General features: G+C 46.5%; 1 long non-coding RNA gene across 1 annotated transcript in view; it reads right to left on the bottom strand.

The window, feature by feature from the left end:
- The window catches only part of LOC134970098 (uncharacterized), a 37684-nt gene extending 23133 nt beyond the window's left edge, over positions 1-14551 (bottom strand). Inside the window, exons 1-2 of the long non-coding RNA XR_010189659.1 lie at positions 14326-14551; positions 2324-2395 (exon numbers count right to left, since the gene is read on the bottom strand). This is a non-coding gene — a long non-coding RNA (uncharacterized LOC134970098). The remainder of the gene's footprint in view (positions 1-2323; positions 2396-14325) is intronic.
- Positions 14552-15979: the final 1428 nt, after the last annotated feature.

The raw sequence follows: 15979 nt of genomic DNA on the forward strand, positions 1-15979 counted from the left end.
ACCAGCACCGGGCTCCACTAGCCAGATACATAATGCCACAGCCGGGGGACACTTTTATATAGCTCCCGGCGGCCCTGGCATTACATAACCAACTAGTCACCCCTGGCCGGGGTACCCTGGAGTAGTGGGGACCCCTTCAATCAAGGGGTCCCCCCCCTCCAGCCACCCAAGGACCAGGGGTGAAGCCCGAGGCTGTCCCCCCCATCCAAGGGCTGCGGATGGGAGGCTGATAGCCATTGTGTAAAAAAATGAATATTGTTTTTAGTAGCAGTACTACAAGTCCCAGCAAGCCTCCCCCGCAAGCTGGTACTTGGAGAACCCCAAGTACCAGCATGCGGAGGAAAAACGGGCCCGCTGGTACCTGTAGTACTACTACTAAAAAAATACCCCAATAAAAACATAAGACACACACCTTGAAAGTATAACTTTAATACATACATCCACACCTCCATATACACATACTTACCTTATGTTCACACGAGGGTCGGTCCTCTTCTCCATGTAGAATCCATGGTGTACCTGTGGATAAAATATACTCACATACTCCAGTGTAGAAGCCTCTTCTTCTTGTAATCCATTTGTAATCCAGGTACTTGTCAAAATAAAAAAAACGGACACCCGACCTCGCACAGAAAGGGGCCCCATGTTTTCACATGGGACCCCTTTCCCCGAATGCCAGAAACCCCCTCTGACTTATGTCTAAGAGGGTTTCTTCAGCCAATCAGGGAGCGCCACGTTGTGGCACCCTCCTGAGTGGCTGTGTGCTCCTGTACTGTATGACAGGCGACACACGGCAGTGTTACAATGTAGCGCCTATGCGCTCCATTGTAACCAATGGTGGGAACTTTGTGGTCAGCGGTGAGGTTACTTTCGGTCAACCGCTGACCACAAAGTTCCCACCATTGGTTATAATGGAGCGCATAGGCGCTACATTGTAACACTGCCGTGTGCCGCCTGTCATACAGTACAGGAGCACACAGCCGATCAGGAAGATGCCACAACGAGGGGGTTCCTGGCATTCGGGGAAAGGGGTCCCATGTGAAAACATGGGGCCCCTTTCAGTGCGAGGTTTGGTATCCGTTTTTTTATTTTGACAAGTACCTGGATTACAACTGGATTAAAAGAAGAAGAGGCTTCTACACTGGATTTTGTGAGTATAATTTTTTCCACAGGTACACCATGGATTCTACATGGAGAAGAGGACCGACCCTCGTGTGAACATAAGGTAAGTATGTGTATATGGAGGTGTGTATGTATGTATTAAAGTTATACTTTCAAGGTGTGTGTCTTATGTTTTTATTGGGGTATTTTTTTAGTAGTAGTACTACAGGTACCAGTGGGCCCGGTTTTCCTCCGCATGCTGGTACTTGTGGTTCTCCAAGTACCAGCTTGCGGGGGAGGCTTGCTGGGACTTGTAGTACTGCTACTAAAAACAATATTCATTTTTTTACACAACGGCTATCAGCCTCCCATCCGCAGCCCATGGATGGGGGGGACAGCCTCGGGCTTCACCCCTGGTCCTTGGGTGGCTGGAGGGGGGGGACCCCTTGATTGAAGGGGTCCCCACTCCTCCAGGGTACCCTGGCCAAGGGTGACTAGTTGGTTATGTAATGCCAGGGCCGCCGGGAGCTATATAAAAGTGTCCCCCGGCTGTGGCATTATGTATCTGGCTAGTGGAGCCCGGTGCTGGTTTCAGAAATACGGGGGACCCCTACGCTTTTTGTCCCCCGTATTTTTGGAACCAGGTCCAGGCGCAAGCCCGGTGCTGGTTGTTGAAATATGGGGGAACCTCTATAATTTTTCCCCCCATATTTTTGCAACCAGGACCGGCTCAAAGAGCCCGAGGCTGGTTTTGCTTAGGAGGGGGGACCCCACGCATTTTTTTTTTGTAATTTAACACTGATTTTTTCAATAAAAAAAGTGCACAATGAAGCCCAGCACGGATCTCTCAGATCCGGCCGAGATTCATTGTATTAAAGTCGGCAGTGTTTTACAAGTCACTCACGTAAAACACTGCCTAAAAAAACGAATGACATCGATATCGGTAAAACCGAAAATGCAGAATACGGCAGCTTAGTAAATTAGTCGTACTAAATTCAAAAAGTTGCATATTTACACTTTCGATGTCATTCGTGATTGAACTTTGACCTCAAACGGAAAATTACGAATCTTAGTAAATTTACCCCAGTATGTCTGACTTTTTTTATTGCTGCAATAAAATATCCCTCATCACAAAAATGTATTGACAGGAAATCACTAATGCAGTTGAGTGTTGGTCAGCTGTGGTGGCAGTACTGGCATGGAGCTGAAGAGGGACACTTACAGCAACTCCAGGTTATTCTCTGTAGACCGCACGTCTGATCTGATATTCAGATTCACTTGTCAAAATAAAACTCTAATAAGGAAAAAACATAAAATTCAATGGTTTAGTAATAACTAGAGTTGTGCGGCGATTTTTTTCCGTGTTTTGGTTCTGATTCCATGCTCGTGTTTTGGATCTGGACTGGTTTTGCCAAAACCACCCTTTCGTGTTTTGGTTTTGGATCTGGATGATTTTTGAAAAAAACATAAAAACAGCTAAAATCACAGAATTTGAGGGTAAATTTGATCCTATGGTATTATTAACCTCAATAACATTCATTTCCAGTCTATTCTGAACACCTCACACCTCACAATATTTTTTTAGGCCAAAAGGTTGCACCGAGGTGGCTGGATGACTAAGCTAAGTGACACAAGTGTGCAACACAAACACCAGTGGCAGACATGATGGCAGATTTAAAAAATAGGCCCCAAACAGCACATGAAGCAAAGAAGAAAAAGAGATGCAATTAGGAAGCTGGATGGCTAAGCTAAGCGACACAAGTATGCAACACAAACACCTGGCCCATTTAGGAGTGGCATTGCAATGGCAGACAGGATGGCACTTAAAAAAACTAGGCCCCAAACAGCACATCATACAAAGAAGAAAAAGAGGTGCAATGAGGTAGCTGTATGCCTAAGCTAAGCAACACAAGTGTGCGGCACAAACACCTGGCCTATCTAGGAGTGGCACTGCAGTTGCAGACAGGATGGCACTTAAAAAAACTAGGCCCCAAACAGCACATCACGCAAAGAAGAAAAAGAGGTGCAATGAGGTAGCTGTATGACTAAGCTAAGCGACACAAGTGTGCGGCACAAACAACATGGGACGTACTGGAATTTGCCCAGATGTAATGCACACACAATATTGGTGGCATTGTCCGATACCACAAATCGCTGGGAGAGTCTAATTGGGGTAAGCAATTGTGCGATGATGTCCCTCAGTTTCCGTAAGAGGTTGTCAGCGGTGTGCCTCTTATGGAAAGAGGTGATACATAGCATAACCTGCCTAGGAACGAGATGGCATTTGCGAGATGCTGCTACTGGTGCTGCTGCTGTTGTTTTTGCTGCGGGAGGCAATACATCTACCCAGTGGGTTGTCACAGTCATATAGTTCTTAGTCTGCCCTGTTTCATTTGTCAACATGTCTGTGGTTAAGAGGACAGTGGATACAACTGCATTTTTTAGGATACTGGTGACTCTTTTTCTGACATCTCTGTACATTCTCTGTATCACCTGACTAGTGAAGTGGAACCTAGATTGGATTTGGTACCGGGGACACACTACCTCAAACAATTCTCAAAGTCCCAGTGAACTAATGGCAGATACCGGACGCACGTCTAACACCAACATAGCTGTCAAGGTCTCAGTTATCCGCTTTGCAACAGGATGACTGCTGTCATATTTCATCTTCCTCACAAGGGACTGTTGGACAGTCAGTTGCTTAGTTGAAGTAGTACAAGTGGTCTTCCGACTTCCCCTCTGGCATGTCGATTGACTCCCAGCAGCAACAACAGCAGCGGCAGCAGCATTCGGTGTACCACTCAAGGATCCTCTGGAGGAATCCCGGTTAGGAGAGGACTCTTCAGTCTTGCCAGTGACATGGCCTGCAGGACTACTGACATTCCTGACTGAGGAGGAAGTTAACATTGAAAGAGTTGATGGTGTGGCTTGCAGGAGCTTGGGTACAAGAGGAAGAAGGGATATAGGTGTCAATGGACTGCTTACGCTCTTACCCAAAGTTTCACAACTTGACACTGACTTCTGATGAATGTGCTGCAGGTGACGTTTGAGGGAGGATGTTCCTAGGTGGTTAACGTCCTTACCCCTACTTATTATAGATTGACAGAGGCAACACACGGCTTGACACCTGTTGTCTGACTTTGTGGAGAAATAAATCCACATCGAAGAGGTTGCTTTTTTGGTAGTTTGCCCAGGCATCACAATGGGCTTATTCATCCCACAGACAACAACTATCTCCCCCGGTGCCTGATTTCAACAAACCACATCACCATCAGAATCCTCCTCGTCAACTTCCTCCTCAGCACCAGCAACACCCATATCCTCATCCTGGTGTACTTCAACAGTGACATCTCCAATTTGAAAATCAGAAACTGGACTGTGGGTGCACCTTCCAGCACTTGCAGAGGGCATGAAAATAGTGGAAGGAACCACCTACCTCTTCCCGTCCAGTGTTGGGAAGGTCAGGCATCACAACCGCCGACACACTTGAACCCTTCTTGGGGATTTGTGATACCATCTCAGAACGTACAGTTCTTTGCTGTGCTTTTGCCAGCTTAACTCTTTTCATTTTTCTAGCGGGAGTATGAGGGCTTTCATCGTCATGTGAAGCTGAACCATTAGTCATGAACATAGGCCAGGGCCTTAGCCGTTCCTTGCCACTCCGTGTCGTAAATGGCATATTGGCAAGTTTACATTTCTCCTCAGACCATTTAAATTTATTTTCTTGGGTCATTTTACTGAACTTTTGCTTTTTGGATTTGACATGCCCTCTACTATGACATTGGGCATCTGCCTTGGCAGACGACGTTGATGGCATTTCATTGTCTATGTCATGACTAGTGGCAGCAGCTTCAGCACTAGGAGGAAGTGGTTCTTGATCTTTCCCTATTTTAGCCTCCAAATGTTTGTTCTCCATTATGTTTCTGGAGTTATATAACACAATATGCGGCACAGGATAGCATACCCCTACACCACACAGGGCAAACCCTGTAAAAATTATATTTGGATTAAATGTTAATAACATTTATTTGGAGTAAATAATATACAGCACAGGACACTACCACTGGTCTGATGCAGGACAACACAGCGACACTGTAACGGGCTTATTATACAGCAGCACTTTACATATGGCAGCAGAGGACACCACCACTGTGACTGGTCACTGGACTGACTGATGCACAGGACACTACCACTGGTCTGATGCAGGACAACACAGCAACACTGTAAGGGACTTTTTATACAGCAGCACTGGACATATGGCAGCAGAGGACACCACCACTGTGACTGGTCAATGGACAGACTGATGCACAGGACAATACCACTGGTCTGATGCAGGACAAACTAGCAACACTGTAAGGGACTTATACAGCAGCACTGGACATATCGCAGCAGAGGACACCACCACTGTGACTGGTCACTGGACTGACTGATGCACAGTACACTATTACTGGTCTGATGCAGGACAACACAGCAACACTGTAAGGGACTTATTATACAACAGCACTGGACATATGGCAGCAGAGGACACCACCACTGTGACTGGTCACTGGACTCACTGATGCAGCTAAGACACTACAATTTACTGAGCAGCACAAGACAGCACTATAATCGCCACCCCACTTTTCCGCCCGCACAGACACTGAGGATGGAGACACGTCCTCTCACTACACTCTTCAGGACTGGAGTGAAAATGGCGGCAACACACGGCTCCTTATATAGAATCCAAACCCTGCGAGAGTCCGACAGCGGGATGATGACGTTTTGCCTCGTTCTGGTTTCTGAGTCAGGTGGGAAAACCCAAGCCGGGCTCGGATACAGGCTCGAGTAGTGAAGTTCGATAGGGTTCAGTTCTCTGAGAACCAAACCAGCTCATCTCTAGTAATAACTAGTGATGAGCGGGTTCGGTTCCTCGGAAACCGAACCCCCCCGAACTTCACCCATTTTACACGGGTCCGATGCATACTCGGATTTTCCCGTATGGCTCGGTTAACCCGAGCGCGCCCGAACATCATCATCCCGCTGTCGGATTCTCGCGAGATTCGGAATCTATATAAGCAGCCGCGCGTCGCCGCCATTTTCACTCGTGCATTGGAAATGTTAGGGAGAGGACGTGGCTGGCGTCCTCTCCGTTTATATTGTTGATGCAAATATTTGTGCTTATTGCTTAATTGTGGGGACTGGGGAGCAGCTGTATTATATAGGAGGAGTACAGTGCAGAGTTTTGCTGATCAGTGACCACCAGTATCATACATTGTCTGCCTGAAAAATGCTCCATATCTGTGCTCAGTGTGCTGCATATATCTGTGCTCACACTGCTTTATTGTGGGGACTGGGGACCAGCAGTATTATATAGGAGGAGTACAGTGCAGAGTTTTACTGACCAGTGACCACCAGTATTATACGTTGTCTGCCTGCAAAACGCTCCATATCTGTGCTCAGTGTGCTTCATATATCTGTGCTCACACTGCTTTATTGTGGGGACTGGGGACCAGCAGTATTATATAGGAGGAGTACAGTGCAGAGTTTTGCTGACCAGTGACCACCAGTATTATACGTTGTCTGCCTGAAAAACGCTCCATATCTGTGCTCAGTGTGCTGCATATATCTGTGCTCACACTGCTTTATTGTGGGGACTGGGGACCAGCAGTATTATATAGGATGAGTACAGTGCAGAGTTTTGCTGACAGTGACCACCAGTATATATAGCAGTACGGTATGGAAGGCCACTGCTCTACCTACCTCTGTGTCGTCAAGTATACTATCCATCTAGATTCTATACCTGTGGTGCATTTTAGTTTTGCAGTTTGCTGACAGTGACCACCAGTATATATAGCAGTACGTAATGGAAGGCCACTGCTCTACCTACCTCTGTGTCGTCAAGTATACTATCCATCCATACCTGTGGTGCATTTCAGTTGTGCGTAGTATATATAGTAGTAGGCCATTGCTATTGATACTGGCATATAATTCCACACATTAAAAAATGGAGAACAAAAATGTGGAGGTTAAAATAGGGAAAGATCAAGATCCACTTCCACCTCGTGCTGAAGCTGCTGCCACTAGTCATGGCCGAGACGATGAAATGCCATCAACGTCGTCTGCCAAGGCCGATGCCCAATGTCATAGTAGAGAGCATGTAAAATCCAAAAAACAAAAGTTCAGTAAAATGACCCAAAAATCAAAATTTAAAGCGTCTGATGAGAAGCGTAAACTTGCCAATATGCCATGTACGACACGGAGTGGCAAGGAACGGCTGAGGCCCTGGCCACACGCGCACGCAGGGGGGGTTTCCGAGTACCTAGAAACCCCCCCCTGGCCGCCGAATTATCGGTGCAGCGCACCAATTTTTTTTTTTTTTAATGTTTTCACGAAGCCTCTGAGGCTGCCGGCAGCATCCAACAGCAGTGCCTCCTATTGCAGAGAGGCTGGCTGAACGTACAGTAGGGGGAGCTAGCTGCAGAAGCAGCATGCAGCTCCTCCCAGGCAGATCTCCCAGTGGTGCTTTGCAAGAGAGCTGGCCGGACCATGTGCCGGTGAACAAATGTCCGTGGTGTGTGTCAGATGCGGGTGGCTTTCTTTTCCTGCTGGCCAGGTGAGGCTCTGTGCTAATGCTGTTTGTTTAGCTGGTGGTGGGGAGAGATGTGTGTGGTGTGTGTGTGGGAAATGTCTAACGCAGGGGAGGATGGTGTGTGTTTGTGTTTCACTGGGGGTCATCTGTGTCATGTTTCACTGGGGGAAGGAGTGTGTGTGTTTTACTGGGGGTCTGTCTTGTTTCACAAGTGGGGAGGGAGTGTGTGTGTGTTTCACTCGTGGGGAGGGGGTCTGTCATGTTTCACTGGTGGGGAGGGTGTGAGTGTATGTGTGTGTTTCACTGGTGGGGAGGGGGTCTGTCATGTTTCACTGGTGGGGGTGGGGGTGTTTCACTAGTTGTTTGTCATGTTTCACTGGGGGTGGAGGGGGTGTGTGTGTGTGTGTGTGTTTTACTCGGGGTCTGTCATGTTTCACAAGTGGGGAGTGTGTGTGTGCTTCACTCGTGGGGAGGGGGTCTGTCATGTTTCACTGGTGGGGAGGGTGTGTGTGTGTGTTTCACGGGGGGGGGGTTACTGAGGGTCTGTCATGTTTCATTGGTAGAGGGGGGGTGTATATTTCACTGGGGTCTGTGTCATGTCTCACTGGCGGGGAGTGGGGTGTCATGTTTCATGTGTTTGTCATGTTTTACTGGGTGGGGGGAGTGTGTCATGTTTCACTGGGAATCTGCGTGTATCGTTTCACTGTGGGGGGAGGGTGTGCGTCACTCATGGTTCACGGGGGGGGGGGAGGGTGTGTCTATGTTTCACTGGGAGTCTGCTTCATGTTTCACTTACTTTGGGGGTGGGGTGGTGTGTGTTTGTGTCATGTTCCACTGGGGGTGTGTGTGTTCATTTTTTTATGACATGTTCCACTGAGAAAGGGGAACACGGATATCTTTTATTTACCACACTATGGGGTAAATGTATGAAACTACGATATGGCGGAGGTAGTGGTATTTGCGCGCGTTATGTCCGGGTCACTCGACCCGGACTATTCCAACTCAACCCTTTTACACCAGCCAGCAACACGGGTTATGCGCGCTCATGTGCAATAACCTGTGTTACTAGCTGGTGGTGTAAAAGGGGTATAAGTATTTGGAAACCCTCCTTTCAAAATCCTGCGTTTGCCACTGCTGGCCTATGTTCATGGCTAGCGGTTCAGATTCACATGAGGATGGAAGCACTCATCCTCTCGCTAGAAAAATGAAAAGACTTAAGCTGGCAAAAGCACAGCAAAGAACTGTGCGTTCTTCTAAATCACAAATCCCCAAGGAGAGTCCAATTGTGTCGGTTGCGATGCCTGACCTTCCCAACACTGGACGGGAAGAGCTTGCGCCTTCCACCATTTGCACGCCCCCTGCAAGTGCTGGAAGGAGCACCCGCAGTCCAGTTCCTGATAGTCAAATTGAAGATGTCACTGTTGAAGTACACCAGGATGAGGATATGGGTGTTGCTGGCGCTGGGGAGGAAATTGACAAGGAGGATTCTGATGGTGAGGTGGTTTGTTTAAGTCAGGCACCCGGGGAGACACCTGTTGTCCGTGGGACGAATATGGCCATTGACATGCCTGGTTAAAATACAAAAAAAATCACCTCTTCGGTGTGGAATTATTTCAACACAAATGCGGACAACAGGTGTCAAGCCATGTGTTGCCTTTGTCAAGCTGTAATAAGTAGGGGTAAGGACGTTAACCACCTAGGAACATCCTCCCTTATACGTCACCTGGACCGCATTCATCAGAAGTCAGTGACAAGTTCAAAAACTTTGGATGACAGTGGAAGCAGTCCACTGACCACTAAATCCCTTCCTCTTGTAACCAAGCTCCTGCAAACCACACCACCAACTCCCTCAGTGTCAATTTCCACCTTACACAGGAAAGCCAGTAGTCCTGCAGGCCATGTCACTGGCAAGTCTGACGAGTCCTCTCCTGCCTGGGATTCCTCCGATGCATCCTTGAGTGTAACGCCTACTGCTGCTGGCGCTGCTGTTGTTGCTGCTGGGAGTCGATCGTCATCCCAGAGGGGAAGTCGGAAGACCACTTGTACTACTTCCAGTAAGCAATTGACTGTCCAACAGTCCTTTGTGAGGAAGATGAAATATCACAGCAGTCATCCTGCTGCAAAGCGGATAACTCAGGTCTTGTCAGCCTGGCTGGTGAGAAACGTGTGTCCGGTATCCACCGTTAATTCAGAGGCAACTAGAGACTTGATTGAGGTACTATGTCCCCGGTACCAAATACCATCTAGGTTCCATTTCTCTAGGCAGGCGATACCAAAAATGTACACAGACGTCAGAAAAAAAGTCACCAGTGTCCTAAAAAATGCAGTTGTACCCAATGTCCACTTAACCACGGACATGTGGACAAGTGGAGCAGGGCAGACTCAGGACTATATGACTGTGACAGCCCACTGGGTAGATGTATTGCCTCCCGCAGCAAGAACAGCAGCGGCGGCACCAGTAGCAGCATCTCGCAAATGCCAACTCGTTCCTAGGCAGGCTACGCTTTGTATCACCGCTTTCCAGAAGAGGCACACAGCTGACAACCTCTTACGGAAACTGAGGAACATCATCGCAGAATGGCTTACCCCAATTGGACTCTCCTGGGGATTTGTGACATCAGACAACGCCAGCAATATTGTGCGTGCATTACATCTGGGCAAATTCCAGCACGTCCCATGTTTTGCACATACATTGAATTTGGTGGTGCAGAATTATTTAAAAAATGACAGGGGCGTGCAAGAGATGCTGTCGGTGGCCCGAAGAATTGCGGGCCACTTTCGGCATTCAGCCACCGCGTGCCGAAGACTGGAGCACCAGCAAACAGTCCTGAACCTGCCCTGCCATCATCTGAAGCAAGAGGTGGTAACGAGGTGGAATTCAACCCTCTATATGCTTCAGAGGATGGAGGAGCAGCAAAAGGCCATTCAAGCCTATACATCTGCCCACGATATAGACAAAGGAGGGGGAATGCACCTGACTCAAGCGCAGTGGAGAATGATTTCAACGTTGTGCAAGGTTCTGCAACCCTTTGAACTTGCCACACGTGAAGTCAGTTCAGACACTGCCAGCCTGAGTCAGGTCATTCCCCTCATCAGGCTTTTGCAGAAGAAGCTGGAGACATTGAAGGAGGAGCTAAAACAGAGTGATTCCGCTAGGCATGTGGGACTTGTGGATGGAGCCCTTAATTCGCTTAACCAGGATTCACGGGTGGTCAATCTGTTAAAATCAGAGCACTACATTTTGGCCACCAGGCTCGATCCTAGATTTAAAACCTACGTTGTATCTCTCTTTCCGGCAGACACAAATCTGCAGAGGTTCAAAGACCTGCTGGTGAGAAAATTGTCAAGTCAAGCGGAACGTGACCCGTCAACAGCTCCTCCTTCACATTCTCCCGCAACTGGGGGTGCAAGGAAAAGGCTACGAATTCCGAGCCCACCCGCTGGCGGTGATGCAGGGCAGTCTGGAGCGAGTGCTGAAATCTGGTCCGGACTGAAGGACCTGCCAACGATTACTGACATGTCGTCTACTGTCACTGCATATGATTCTGTCACCATTGAAAGAATGGTGGAGGATTATATGAGTGACCGCATCCAAGTAGGCACGTCAGACAGTCCGTATGTATACTGGCAGGAAAAAGAGGCAATTTGGAGGCCCTTGCACAAACTGGCTTTAGTCTACCTAAGTTGCCCTCCCTCCAGTGTGTACTCCGAAAGAGTGTTTAGTGCAGCCGCTCATCTTGTCAGCAATCGGCGTACGAGGTTACTTCCAGAAAATGTAGAGAAGATGATGTTCATCAAAATGAATTATAATCAATTCCTCCGTGGAGACATTCACCAGCAATTGCCTCCAGAAAGTACACAGGGATCTGAGATGGTGGATTCCAGTGGGGACAAATTAATAATCTGTGAGGAGGGGGATGTACACAGTTAAAGGGATGAGGAATCGGAGGATGATGATGAGGTGGATATCTTGCCTCTGTAGAGCCAGTTTGTGCAAGGAGAGATTGATTGCTTCTTTTTTGGTGGGGGCCCAAACCAACCAGTCATTTCAGTCACAGTCGTGTGGCAGACCCTGTCTCTGAAATGATGGGTTCGTTAAAGTGTGCATGTCCTGTTTATACAACATAAGGGTGGGTGGGAGGGCCCAAGGACAATTCCATCTTGCACCTCTTTTTTCTTTCATTTTTCTTTGCATCATGTGCTGTTTGGGGACAATTTTTTGAAGTGCCATCCTGCCTGACACTGCAGTGCAACTCCTAGATGGGCCAGGTGTTTGTGTCGGCCACTTGTGTCGCTTAGCTTAGTCACACAGCGACCTTGGTGCGCCTCTTTTTTTCTTTGCATCATGTGCTGTTTGGGGACTATTTTTTTGAAGTGCCATCCTGTCTGACACTGCAGTGCCACTCCTAGATGGGCCAGGTGTTTGTATCGGCCACTTGTGTCGCTAGCTTAGTCACACAGCGACCTTGGTGCGCCTCTTTTTTTCTTTGCATCATGTGCTGTTTGGGGACTATTTTTTTGAAGTGCCATCCTGTCTGACACTGCAGTGCCACTCCTAGATGGGCCAGGTGTTTGTGTCGGCCACTTGTGTCGCTTAGCTTAGTCACACAGCGACCTTGGTGTGCCTCTTTTTTTCTTTGCATCATGTGCTGTTTGGGGACTATTTTTTTGAAGTGCCATCCTGTCTGACACTGCAGTGCCACTCCTAGATGGGCCAGGTGTTTGTGTCGGCCACTTGTGTCGCTAGCTTAGTCACACAGCGACCTTGGTGCGCCTCTTTTTTTCTTTGCATCATGTGCTGTTTGGGGACTATTTTTTGAAGTGCCATCCTGTCTGACACTGCAGTGCCACTCCTAGATGGGCCAGGTGTTTGTGTCGGCCACTTGGGTCGCTTTGCTTAGTCACACAGCGACCTTGGTGCGCCTCTTTTTTTCTTTGCATCATGTGCTGTTTGGGGACTATTTTTTTGAAGTGCCATCCTGTCTGACACTGCAGTGCCACTCCTAGATGGGCCAGGTGTTTGTGTCGGCCACTTGTGTCGCTTAGCTTAGTCACACAGCGACCTTGGTGCGTCTCTTTTTTTCTTTGCATCATGTGCTGTTTGGGGACTATTTTTTTGAAGTGCCATCCTGCCTGACACTGCAGTGCCACTCCTCGATGGGCCAGGTGTTTGTGTCGGCCACTTGTGTCGCTTAGCTTAGCCATCCAGCGACCTCGGTGCAAATTTTAGGACTAAAAATAATATTGTGAGGTGTGAGGTTTTCAGAATAGACTGAAAATGAGTGTAAATTATGGTTATTGAGGTTAATAATACTATGGGATCAAAATGACCCCCAAATTCTATGATTTAAGCTGTTTTTGAGGGTTTTTTGTAAAAAAACACCCGAATCCAAAACACACCCGAATCCGACAAAAAAAAATTCACGGAAGTTTTGCCAAAACGCATCCGAATCCAAAACGCGGCCGCGGAGCCAAATACAAAACCAAAACACAAAACCCGAAAAATTTCCGATGCACATCACTAGTAATAACATATTTTAATTTTTTTTTTATCTTTTATATGCACAATAATAAGTCTGCCCTGTACAATGGGGGTAATTCCAAGTTGATCGCAGCAGGATTTTTGATAGCAACTGGGAAAAACCATGTGCACTGCAGGGGAGGCAGATATAACATGTGCAGAGAGAGTTAGATGTGGGTGGGGTGTGTTCAATCTGCAATCTAATTTGTAGTGTAAAAATAAAGCAGCCAGTATTTACCCTGCACAGAAACAATATAACCCACCCAAATCTAACTCTCTCTGCACATGTTATATTTGCCTCCCCTGCAGTGCACATGGTTTTGCCCAGTTGCTATCAAAAATCCTGCTGCAATCAACTTGGAATTACCCCCAATGTCACTTACTTCTGGCTGGGGTTTCCGATGGTAATAGCAGTGTTATTGCTGGAGGTAATCCTTTGTTGTTGTTAGCAGTAGGGCTTTCAGACCTTTGATAAATCATTCTCTAATTGAGATGTAGACCATAATGTGATAATTCTAACCTACTATGAAAACAGAATGTCAGTGCCTTTCACAATGTATTGTTCATGTCACTTACTGTATGGAAAATAAACCCAGGCACTGAACAAAAAAAAGAGTGAAAATAAGGGAAAATGGATGTTACTAAGTAGCTGCTGAGAGATGGCTGCAGCCACCTAAATAAAGAAAAAATGGAAAAAGAATCTGAGTGCTAAATCCCAATTTAAATGTAGTGATATGTCTCAAAACTGACCAATGGGATTAAAAACACATTAGTAATTTGTATAACCGGAAAAAAAGAGAGTATAACACATATAATATAATCTTAAAAGCATGTAAAACACATACCTACAGTATATAATTCAACATTGGCTAAGATCCACAAAATATTGGAAATGCTGTGTGGCTAGGCTATACACCCACTAGGGTATTTAGAATGTTGCTGTACTATGCCAAATAAATTGGTTCAGTACTGTACTTAATTAAATATGTTAGTAATTACTGTCAAATGTTCAGTAACATTGTAGCAATATTGAATCTGGAGTATATTATGTCAAAAAAGTTGTAGTATTTGTATTTGGTTGTAGGAATTATTGTTTAAAAAAATATTGTATATGGAAGAAGGAGTGAGTACTCACCACCTGTTCATGGTTTGAAAAATAGGACTGGTGACTAATATAATACTAGCGGTGGTTATTTCTCCTTTTTATCCCCCCTAATATGGCTCTGGATGCCTCTGTGAGCTTTGATAGCAAATGCCAACGGTGAGTCTCTCAATATCTACAATGGAGCAAAAGTTGGCTGACTTCAGAGATAAGGCAGACCTCCCAACATGACCCTCTCCAGGAGGGACAGAACGCTCTGCTCCTGGACTCCCCTCGTAATATATGATTGCCATCACCTGTGCTGAAACTCCTTTCTTATCCATTAACCTGTTCAACACAGGTGCCAGCAATCATAAATTAAGAGAAAAGTCCAGAAGCAGAGCATTTTGTCCATCCTGGAGAGGGTCCTGTTGGGAGGTATGGATAAGGTGACTGCTTTAAATCTTGCAAATAGTGGCAGGTGACAGAAACACACTAAAATCCTGTTGTCTGCTGTGATAACTGGATCAAATGGTATCAGTTATCTACTCTGATTCCCGTGGCCAGTGGCTGCCAGGTAGAAATCACTGTGCACCAGACACTAAGCAGTGAGCTGCCTACTCAGCACTGCACAGTGAAATAAAGTGAGCACTCTCCAGGGATACCACCAGCAACAGCTGCAGTGTGTCAGAATGGCAATGACCAGAGTGAAGGGAGCAACCACTGAACCATAAACTGTTAGTGGTCACAGTAAGGTAATACACCACCAGGAAGCTTGTGGAAAATGCTGGACAACACTGGCTCGGCCAAACTGAATGGACAATCAAACCGGCAGTTGTGTCAGTAGCAGCAAAGCGGAGATCAACAGCCATGAGAATGGTAGACAACAGATTATGAAACTGGGTGAACACTTATTTATTTATTAACAGTTTCTTATATAGCGCAGCAAATTCCGTTGCGCTTTACAATTGGAAATAACAATAACAAACTGGGTGATAACAAACAGCCAGAGGTAGGAAGGCCCTGCTCGCAAGCTTACTATCTATATAATGAACAGCCAAAGGAGTCCCAGTAATGAATCCTTGTGGAGACCAAGGGATGCTAATGAATTTCTTCACACTTGGAGATTTCATTAGCTGTGTATCCTAGTGATTAAAGGAAAAGGGGAAAAAATTTAAGCTAGTAGGTACACACTATACAATTATTGGGCCGATTTGCCAATAATTGGGACATCGACCTGATTTATTGTATAGTGTGTACAAACAATCGTGTTGTCGTTTCGCCGATAATTCGGGAAAATCTTGTACACACAACCGAATGATCGATTTTCCGATCTATTGGCCCAGACCAAAAATATTTGCCACAATCTCCAGATATTGAGCAGTGTTTGTGCGTTCTCAATAATCTGCCCATATTTCCTATGTTTTCCTCTCACTACATCATCCTCCTTGTGGGTGGGCATATGCAAATGCAGTGTGATGTGGCAGAAAATTGGTAACTGAAAAAAAATCTTTAAGTGTGTAGCTCAGATATTGGTGACTACAATTTCCTGAAAACCGTCCAATTGTCGGCAGACCCAAAAAAAAATCTGACAGTGTGTACCGTACCTAGCTTAAGTGGAAACACTGAGCTGAAAGTAGTGGTGCCTGCAGATCCCAGTGTTTTGCTGTTGATTTTAAATCTTCATCGTGTTTTGGTTTTAGTAAAA

The sequence above is a fragment of the Pseudophryne corroboree genome, chromosome 11 (genome assembly GCF_028390025.1).
Source record: "Pseudophryne corroboree isolate aPseCor3 chromosome 11, aPseCor3.hap2, whole genome shotgun sequence".
Classification (NCBI taxonomy): domain Eukaryota; kingdom Metazoa; phylum Chordata; class Amphibia; order Anura; family Myobatrachidae; genus Pseudophryne; species Pseudophryne corroboree.